This window comes from Rousettus aegyptiacus, unplaced genomic scaffold (assembly GCF_014176215.1).
Source record: "Rousettus aegyptiacus isolate mRouAeg1 unplaced genomic scaffold, mRouAeg1.p scaffold_m13_p_8, whole genome shotgun sequence".
NCBI classification, from domain to species: domain Eukaryota; kingdom Metazoa; phylum Chordata; class Mammalia; order Chiroptera; family Pteropodidae; genus Rousettus; species Rousettus aegyptiacus.
The window spans coordinates 51515932-51527698 of NW_023416311.1; positions in this window are offsets into that span (position 1 = coordinate 51515932).

Here is an 11767-nt window from a genome sequence, read left to right on the forward strand (position 1 = left end):
TGATAAGATATATTTGAATACATTCCACTTATCTTATGCTCTGGAGAGAAGGTAATTCTTTGAAATATTCTTGAGGTCTCATGCTTTATACTATTTGTTGAGAGTTAACATGATCCTATGGCTGCCACATTTAGATAGGATTCGGGTAAACATCTGAAATAAAATTATGTCGTAAACACATTGTTTGACTTATTTCAACTCTCTTTTTCCGATGTATACCAACCTATTCAATGAAGAAATTAATTAAAATCTAAGTTAATTAATTAGAAAATTATCTATATCCCCCATTACATGTAAGATATTATGGATTATGGTATATACTTTTAGTGCCTACAAAGATAATTTCAAACTACCGTGGCTCTAAATTTATGTTTTCTTTAATAATTGAGACCTGGATACTGCAAATATTAAAAATTATATGGCTTCAGTGATTGGAGATACAGCTAGTATTTGAGAGGAGGGGCAGTGTGATGCCAAAGATTTTTCAGGGCTGAGAAAATTCTGCATCACAACATATTTTTCATGTCCAACTATTTTATCATGCTATGCATAAATTAAATTTATAGTTGTCAAGATTTTTGCTTTTCTAATGAAGTAAAAATTAAACAAAATAATACTAAAATCAAATGAAAATTTTACAATAAAATTTGGCAAGATTATATTATACTTTCTCATTTTCTCATTTGTAATTTGTTTCTATGTTTATCCTTTATTTGATTAGATTATTCCTCATTCCATTTGTTATCATACACTAATATCTTGTCTTTGAATATTTATCTTAACACTTATTTTTTATTAGTATCTAATAATAGCTCCTCTTTTTGATTCTCCTATATGTCTAGAATGGCTTCTGATCCTTATTTCTCTGAAATCAAAACTTATTTATTATAAATAGGTGAAAGAATCTGACTACTTCATTAAGCCATCTACTGTAGTCATGCCTAAACATTTACATATTAGAATATGTATCATTATTCTTTTAAATTTATATTTTAATGAGATAAAACTATATATTTTTAAATTAGGTACATAAGCATGTTGCTTTTTTTGTGAATTCAATTTCAGGATAATAAAGAGTTCATTTCATTTCCCTTTCTCTTTCTTCCCCAGAAGTAATCCCTATCCTAAAGTTGATTTTTATCTTTTACATATTTTTAAATAATTTTAAATACTATTACCATACATATGTTCATTAATAAAATATAGGCATTTTTCCTTGCTTTTAATTATTCAATACTTGGTATCATATTGAATTTTTCAACATGCTTTTTCCATTCAACATTATGTTTTTGAGATGCATTGACTTTAATCATGAGATTCTAGTTTATTTGGCATCACCGAAGAAGCAAAAAGCCAAAGTGGTTAAGATTAAAGACTCTGAAACCAAACTAGATTAGAATTCTAGCTTAATATTTATTAGCTATGGGTTACCTTGAATAAGGTTCTTGACCAAACTGTAACTCATTTTCCTCACCTATAAAATAGAAATATTTAATAGTCTTTATTTTGCAGGGTTATGGTAAGGTTTAAATGTATAGGAAATCATCTGGAGAAGTACAACACATAATCACTTTGTTAAATATGTGATGTGTATACTATCCCATTTTATGAAATGTATCCACTATATCTTGTTGAATATTTAGATATTTATAAGTTTTTTCTTTTTACCATTGTACAATGTGTTGTATTCTATTGTTTACAGCACACTTTTGAAGATGTGTCTTATTCAATAATTTCTCCAAGGTATATATTGTGATGTGGAACTACTAGGTCATAGAAGATGAAGATGCTCAACTTCACTAGATATTGCCATAACACTCTTTGAAGTTATTTTCTGATTTATAATAGAATAATGTCGTCTTTTATTAAATGAGAGTTTAAATTTTAATAAAATAAAATATATTGTTCTCTTTCCTTAAAACGTAACTTCCTTTATGGTTTTACAGTTTCATTAATAAATTATGTCATGTCCTAGAGTTAGAAGAATATGAGGTAAAAATCTATTATTTCTCAGATATAGATAATTGATCTATACTGTCTATTGACTATATTATGAAAGTGGAAGAGTTTCATTTTTTAAACCGTCTTCTACTTGCTACATATTATTATTATTATAAATACATATGTTTTAAACCAGAAAAAAATATTTCCATTGAAATAAGAATAAAACAGTCTATGGACTTCTCAGTGATTTCATTGCATTAATGGTAAGAAAAAAGAAAGGAAAACTAATATATTTTAAGCTAGTTTCTAGGCTCAGTCAGGCTTTTTCACACACAGAAGACACTCTCCAAACTTATCTCCATGGAAATAGATATAAGAAGTACACATTACTCTCCATTTCTTTTGTTAATCATATTGACCATTTTCCAGGGCATTTGGGATACTGCACGTTGCCGATTTAACCAATTTTCAATTAACCAATCAACTACTTGTCACACTAAGGTACAATACATAACACTACATTGTATATTACATCATTTAATTCTCATAAAAGTCCTGTGAGGTAATTATAATTTCACCATTTTACAGGAAACTAAGGCTAAGAGAGGTTACATATTTTGCCCAAACATGAACAAGTTAAACAGTGGTAGTATGAAGATTTGAATGACTCCAAAGCCAATACCTTAAATTGTCGTCAGTTGTTTCTTTTAGATATGGCTTAATATTAGACCTAGAATATCTTTGGGTTTATTCACAACAGCTTTTCTAGGAAACATCACAGTCCAAAGCATCAACTTCAAGTGAATTTATTTTTTCTACTCTCATTTTAAGTGAAGTTCTAAGTCAACATCTAAATTCTATAACTTATTTAAAAATATAAATGCTTGGTGGCACAAAAAGAAGGATTAGGCTCTGATGAAACAGTCTCATCCTAGAGTTAATTATGAATATTTATGGTATAAAAAGTCCATTTTTTTTAAAAGCAAGTATATCAAAAGGGAAATGTTAGAAACATATTAAAAATAAAAGTTAAACTACCATTTATTTTTGTTCCCTTGAAAACTTGACTTTGGCTTATATCTAGACATATCTCTATAAACTTTTGGAGTACGCTTTTTCAACCTAGTTACTTCCAGGATTGATAAAAAACAAGCACAAACAACCAAGACCATTCTGAGAACTAATTTGCAGATTTCACAATACTCAGCCACATGCTGAGCTATGCTTAAATGTATGAAATGTTACAAACATATCCTTTCTAATGTGGAAGTTCTTTCAGTCACTGGACTGGCTATTGCTTATAGCTTGTCATTTACTTGCACAATCCTTATTTAACTTTCATTTTGCTGCATGTCTAATTGTGGGGATCTCCATGCTGCTATTATGGGCTTCCTAGCTGTGAATACAGATGTCATATCTATTGCAATTCTGTTTCATAGATTATTTGGATATATCATCTGCCATCTACAACTGCCAACTACTCACCATGCATGAAGTGCTCTATCTTTCTTCTTTTATCAAATTTTATAACAATGCCAAACATATCCTGCTGAGGTATAATGAACAAAGATTTCAAGGCACGACAAGGGACTTTATCATGAACCTTCATTGCTGAGAATTTGGTATTGTTATTTCCTGAATTTAAGAACACTTGGAGATCATAGATAAAGTCTAAGACACAAAACCAGTTCTTTATCTGCAACAACAGCAGTACTTGGAAGTACTTCCATAACAGAAATCTTTCTTAAACCCCAAGCCTTTCTTCCTCACAGTACCAGAGCAAAGTTCTTCTTGTTTGTTTAATTCTATTTGCAAAAGAAAAGCAGTCTTTGTATTTTACATTACATTTTATTCTGTCATTCATAGAGTTTTGCCGATTAGTTGTGAAAATCAACTTCCTCTTCCAGGTTAACTAGTTAACATATTTTTTACAAAAGGAATCAATAAATATAAATATATATACACACACACACACACATATATACACATACACACACACACACACCACACACATACGTATACACACAATTGCTAGGTTCAAATCTTGACTGTTTTTCACTACTGGGTAACTAGATGATAAATTTCTTAACTTCTCAGTCCCCCAGCTTCCTCATTTTGTTAAATGAATTAAAACAGAACAGATTTCAAAACTTGGCTGAAATTAAATGAGCTAATACATGAAAAACATACTTGGCATAACAGCTAGTATGTATATATGTGCAGCCTTAATAAGTTTGCTTCATTATTTCTTCCTATAAAATGTACCTTTGTTTTTAATTTATTCCTTCTGCCTTTACATTTTGTTGCTGTGGATGTTCATGTATTTACATGCCCGAACTTTCAATCTGTTATTACTCAGAATAAAGAGGGTAGATAGAATAAATAAGTTTGGCCTAGAGAAAAATATAAAAATCGATAAATTTGGCCCAGTAAAAGACTACGAGGAGCAGTGGGGCTGTGATGAGCATGATTGCCTTGTCTTGCTCTTAAAAATTCAATGTAGGATATTAAAATAAATACTAAAGCATGTTTGAATGATTATTTAACTTCAAATCACTAAATTTTCAAGCCTGTATCTAATGTGTTAGGTCTAGAAATGACCTCAAAATGTTAAGATTTAGAAACTTTAAGAGAAGCATAGAATTAATATTTCCTAAATAGCTATTTTATGTGTCAGGTCCTGAACTAGAAACTTCAAAATAATTGGAAGGGATGGAGAGAAGGAAAGGGGGACAAAAAGGAATAGAACTGACATTTTCTGAGGTGCTGCTGTGCATCTATAGCCAAAAGGATCATAGTCAACAAAAGCAAGCAAGATATATGTGATTTTCTTCAAAGTCAACTAAAGATGACTCTGAATCCTCATTCTATTGGGCTACCAGGAAACTCAAATTCACTCATGGATCTGTGGTTAGGCCTTTACCTCTCCTCGGGACATGCACACATAAAAGAGGTCTAGAAAGCATTTGTCTAGCCTTTTTAGTTCCAAGACAAAAGACAACTAGAAAATGTTCTTCAGCTTGGTTGTACAGTCCCCTGTAGGCAAGTAGTTCTGCTGCTTCCGAGTGGAGACTGGTATAGCCCCTGATAGGCTTCCATCTCTCCAGATGTGCAATAGCACTGCCCTCGGAGGCTACTCCATTTTCCTAGGATGTGGGTAAGAGTTCACACCAATCTAGGAAACTCAGTCATGCTTCTTTGTCTATTTGGAAAACCTTCTCTTTTGTTGCTTTCACTTGCTTCTCTTTGCTCTTTTGAAATAACCCTTCTGATGAACTAAACCTTGTAACAACTGAAGACAATTGAGAAACATCTTTAGGTAACTTCTTAGCCTGAACTACTCCTTTGAGGTAAGAAATCAAAAAGGCCTGGCTAACATCGCAGAGATAGAGGGAAAAAAATCTAAAGCACAGAATGAAAATAGCAATTTATGTTAATTCTTCAACTTCAATAAAAACAAAATAGCAATTAATATCTCAATAAATTATCTTGACATATGCTAGGCATTTTGCATGTGTAAACTAATCCGATTCGCATTACCGGCCCAGTTTTACAAAGAAAAAACTTGGCCTCAGATTGATTAGAGGCTAATAATATAACTTAGAGAACTGAGAAACATGAGGTCAGAATCCGAGTGTATTTGTCTGCAAAGGCCACGTTCTTTTCACTTGACCGGTCTGGTGGGAGACAAAAAGCTTCTTTGAGGAATAAACCACTATCACGAGCTAGAGAACCAATTTTTAGGGATCATGCAGGAAAGAGAAATGGCAAAAATCATATCACAGAACTTGTTGACTGAAGATAATACTACTATTGAGAATCACTACACTCTGCAGCTTGTTCTGGATATCTCCTTGCATCTTGCAATTATCACCGCTACAAAAATGGAAGTTCACTGTGGGCCTTGAACTTCTGGCCTAGGTGCATGAACAAGTCTCCTGCCTTAGCTGGTAAGAGGGCTGAGAAAGCATTTGCCTAGCCTTTTTGGTTCTAATAATGGAAGGCAGCTTTGCTAACTAACAAAATCCATAAAGTAGAGAGATCCCCGAAAATTGAAAGCGGTTCAGATGCAGGTTTGCCACAGTGAAAGACCAGTGGCTTCCATACTGAATAAAATATAGGTTAGATACTGGAACCTTAATAAAAACAAGTTTCATTTGGTGAAAAGGTTTGAAAGGAAATGGATTAGTTCCTTTCAGAGTGGCAGCTAACAGAGTGGCTTTTGGAGAAATCATTCCTAAATGCATTGGGCTGCTTCTTGCTTGCAGAACAGAAATTACTGACTATTGGTTAAAATGCCATGTGAATTAATTTTCAGCCTCATTTATTCTCTGGCTGAGCACAAAGGTAATTTCAAAGGGAGAAAAATGGCCCCAATATGTGTTGCCACAAATCTTGAGAGATGAAAAATATTAGCGACTAGTATAATTTAATTCCAGATTCAAACAACTATCACTGTTGTAGTTAGCAGTTCTGGGTGTGTACTTTGCAGAGTCATAGAGAAAGACTATTATTCTCTGATCTTAGATTTCAATGATTTCTTTTTGCATTTAATTTACTTATAATTGCTCCAGTACATGACAATATATTTAAGCAGTAAATCCACCCTCTGTTAACCTTCTCAGGAGAGGCTTAGCTGGATGATTTCATTAATTATCTTTTCTAATTCATTATCTCTCCTCCACTGTAAGGAGAATAGTTCTTTGTGAACTGTTGGTTATTGTTGTTTTTTAGATGATTCCCATAAACTGATAGTTTCTTTAATTACTTAAAATAATTTCACCATATAAGTAAATCTTATGAAGATTAAACAATTCCAAAAATATGATGAAGCAAGTATACTCATTTCAGTTACTGAAAATGGATAAAATAGTGATATGGTAGTGACAACCTTTGCATATTTCATGTATGCCTTTAATAGCGAAGTAAATTAACATACATTCATTTCTGGGTGGCTGCATAGCAGTGAATTAAAGATAAAAAATGAATCTAAAATAAAGATATTTGCAGTCAGACAGAATCTCCTGAGTAAGATAATTTTGCTTTATTATCTCAATTTTTGATAGGATTTAGATTAGATTGAGGTGACTACTTGTTTTAACCCCAAGTTCAAAGAACAAAAGGCCACTTTTTATTGGGCTTGTAGAACACTTTATATGAACTTTTCTTCTTCGCAATGTACTCTTCACTGGGGTAATGGAAAAGATTGGAGAATGAGATTGAAAAATTTTAAACTATCAAATTAGAATGAAAAAATAGGAAATAAGATTTTTTAAGTTGCTTGTATCTGTACCTCTGTTTGTTCCTATACTGCTTTTTTTTTTTTTTTTGACTCCAAATTGTTTCCACAGTCACATTTTATTAGTAAAGATCTTTGACAATCTGAGAAGTAGTTTTAATATCCCCCTAATGGATATATGTCCTTGAGAAAGTAATTTAAGCATTTTAATATTGGCCATTGTAGAGAGAGATTCTCGTATGTGCGTATTAAAGCATGAAGGATCATAGCATAACACTACTTTTAAGTAAGTTTTCTTATTTATTTTCTGAAGGGGGACATTGCACAGTGCACCCTGGTCTCAGTGGTCAGCAATCCAATTAAAAAATGAGAGATCGAATTATGAGTAAAGTCCTCTCGTGAATGCAGTGAAGTACCAATGGGAAATACCTGCTTCAGAGATACAAACAGAGAGGTTACTGCTGCCTCAGAGACCAAGCATAACTTTGTCTACTCACACCGCATCACAGCAGAATGAGTTAGTCCAGAGAAAAAATGCCTCAGGTGTGAAGCATATACTTTCATAATAAAAAGTAAAATAAGCCTTTATTTAGACATTTTTATTTTAAAATTTAAAAAAAAACAGGTTATATTATCTCTTAATTTTATAAACATAGGGTATTGACTAGAATTGAAACTTTCCTTCATATCTCAAATTATTACTATTATTACTATGTCAACATAGATATAATCACTCAGCAATGTGTCAGATTTAGTTTTTGTATTTTATTTGCTATCAGGCTGGGAACTGTTCCTTTTCACATATTTATTTTCTTTCTTCAGTAAGAGTCCTCTTACCCTTAAAAAAATAATTAGGACAAGAAGATTTTTTAAATAAAGTATTATGAATCAAAAAATAAGGACATAATGGTTTCTCTCAGTTTGCTCTACAGTTTTAAATGGACTTTCTTGAGAGATTTCTCTAAAGAAAATGAAGTAAGTGAAAATTAATTGATTCTTCTGTCTTTAGTAATTGAAAAAACTGGACAAAATTTATGAAATAATAGCGTTCAAGACAACGGACATCAGATGATGAAAGTGAACTCTCCCTCAGACATAAGAAACAAATGAGATGAATCGTAATTATCCAGCTCAGTACTTGGAGAGTTTCTAAGCCAGGAGCAGAAGAAGGGGATACTAGTAGGATTTCAGTGCATTTTTTGAGTTGAGGAAGCAAAACTGAGAGTCTGGGGTTACCAAGGTGGCTAGAATTCTCATGACAGAGTGCTGGATAGGAGGAAGCTTCATAAACAGAGAGCTCCATCTATCTTCTAAAGGTTGTCCTTAGTATTTAGCAGAATACTTAACAGCAAATTCTTTTGAGGAAACTACCTGAGACTGAGGAAAGATTCACAGAAAGGATTAGAATATTGCTTGATGCTTACACAGAGCTGGAAATAGTGACTGTGACTGTGCCCACCAGCTAGAATGTAAACACATATAATTCACAGGGCATTGAGTACAGTATCTAGAAATATTTTGTTCAAAAAGAAAAATTGGAATGATTAAATCAGTACTAAGCATTTTATGGTATTACCTAAAAATCTTAAAAGTAAGATCTGAAAGGATCAAACTATTTACAGATATTTAAATATTTTCTAGAACAAAGCTCCAAAATATTTATAGAAACACAAAATAAAGGTCACGAGTCAAAGACTATGTGAGTGTCTAGAAGCTGGAAAAAACTCTCATTTTACAGGCACCAAGAAATTGGGGACTTCAGTCTACACCACAGTAATTGAATTATACCAGCAACTTGAATGAGCAGGAAATTGATTCTCCCCTAGAGAGGGATGTTATCTGCTTCTCCTTTTGAAATCTGTACTGAACTTCTGATTTACAAAACTGTAAGACAATAAAAATATCTTCTCTTAATCACTAAGTTGCTGGTGATTTGTTGCAGTAGCAATAGGAAACTAAAATAATAACCAAATTGCTCAAAGATATAAAAAGAAAATCTTTACAGAACCCAGGTCAGGGTGTGTGTGGGGGGCACATAGAGAGAAAAGTATAAGAAAATAAACAGACTTCTTGTCAAAAGCAATGAAAATGAGAAGACAGTGGAACAACATCCTTAAAGTACTAAAAAGATAATACCTGTTAACCAAGATTTCTACATCCACCGCTATTGCTTTTCAAAACAAAAGTGAAATAAAGACTTTTGCGGACATGAAAAAGCAGAAATAACACTTCTTTAAAGACTTCCATCCTAATAAACATTAAGGAAGTTTCTTAAGTCGAATAAAATGATACCAGATCAAAATATGGATCTATACAAGGAATGAAAAGAGCTAGAAAGTGTAACTTCATGTGCAAATATGTGAAATTTTTATCATTATCATTATTTAACTTTTTTAAAGACATAACTGATTAAGCAATAATAGTAATGATATATTAGGGACTTTATAATATGATGTAAAATTATGACAAAAATGGCACAAAGGTAAGAGGAGAAGTAAAGGTATACTATAGTCAGTTTCTTTAAGTATATTCAAATTGATATAATATCACTTGAAGGTAGCCTGTGATAAGTTAAGCATGTATATCATAAACCCTAAAGCAACCACTAAAAAAATAAGTTAACAGATAATAGTTAATAAAATAGCCATCCAAAAGGACAGAATAGAATCATAAAATATAATGTAGATGAAGACAGAAAATAGGAACAACATAAAAAAAAATGGGATAAACAAAACTAATTGAAAGATAGTAGACTTAAGCCTATTATCAATAATCATTATAAATGTAAATTGCCTAAATAAAAATTAAATATTAGAGATTGTCATTTGATATAAGAGCAAGAACTAATTCCATGCTTCCTATAAGAAACACACTTTAAATCTAAAGTTACAAATAGATTTAAAAAATATATAATATGTTAATACTAAATAAAAAGGAGGCTAAAATGGCTACATTAATATCAGAAAAGTATAAATTTTAGGGTAAAGAATATTTTCAGAAATAGAGGTCATTTTATAGTAATAAAGGAGTCACCCACCAAGAGATGTAATAATTCTAAATGATTATGCAACTAATTAAAGAACTTTTTAAAACATGAATCATGAAATGATAGAACTATAGGGGGAAACTGACAAATCCAAAATAAGTCAGGGATTTAAAAATCTTCCAATTGGAGTCAACCTTTAAGATAAGTTATATAAAATAAGCGGATAATATGCACAAAAGGAAAGTACACAATAAAAGTGAATTTCTCTTCACTCATTTGAATTCAATAATTTCAGCACTTTTTATTAGCTTTCAGATGTCATGACTTGCCAGATGTTAAGTATTAAAATCATTTTATTTACAAACTACGTATCTGTAAAAGATTTTTGAAATTCATGATAATATATTTTGAACAAATTCTTTGTGGTAAATTTTAGAGAAATGGTGAACAAAATAGTTCCTAACCAGATGGTGCTTCAGTCTTGTGGGGAAAACAGGCATTCGTGAACTAACAAAAAAAGACAGTGCGATAAGTAAATCAATCATCATCCTAGAAACTTCTGTCATTAGTACCCGTGTCACCTGTCGGGAGCCATTGTGAGACACTGAAGAAGTCAAGTAGCTGATAGCCATGAAGCAGCTGCTGAGACTGCTTAAACAATGGTTCAAGGAAGCAGGGTGTTGAGTTAAACGTTACTGACCCTGGAGGGTAGGTTTGCCTCCTAAAGAAATCCTTTTAAGATAGTGGAATGTTTTATAGCCCAGAAAGCAAGGATGTTTGTATCCTGAGGGAAGGATGTTTAGGAACTTATGTAAATGTCAGCATTCCTATGGTATGTACTCTGTGCTTTGCTATTGTACTCAAAAAGGTATATAAAGGCTATGCTAAATAAAGACGAGGCTGCAGCATTGACTGTATGCCCTCCTGAAGAACTTTCCTGTCTTTTTTTTTTCCCTTAGGCTTTACCCCCCTCTTTCAGGTGCTGTTCGATCTCTGCCTGCGGGCTCCGGCAGTCAGCATACAAAGTTGGCCAGATAGATTTCTGGGTTGGTCTCAGTGTTTCTGAAAGTCCATAAACTTATTATTTTTTTTTTAAGTTTCCATAATAGACCTAAGGAAAAATGAAAATGGAATGAGATGCTTCCCATTTGGGTTAAAAAAAAATACACACAAATGAGTTTGTACCTGGGATAGCAAATCTAAGTGTAGAAACTCATAGCCTGTCTTCTTCATGTATCTACAATTGTAAATGTAGAACATAAGGGACCATACTTTTAAAATGACTGCTATCTTCATAAGAAACAAATATCCCTGGGTCTTGCATTTGAAAAGTAAAGGAGCAAAGTAGATTGGACCCATGGCTGCATTGTAGGATGATGCAAGTTGTATACTGCATAATGTTTGGGAAACCATTCATGGCAGGCTTATCCATGCATGACATACATGACTATATATAGTAGCCCTTAGTAGACGTCTATATAAACTGCTGCTATAAACTTCCAAAACAGGATAACTCTGTCTCTGAGCTTTCATACCTTGATAGTAAATAGACCAAGATCTATTGATTCTCCACCCCATGCAGGGTGCCAGGGCTTCCC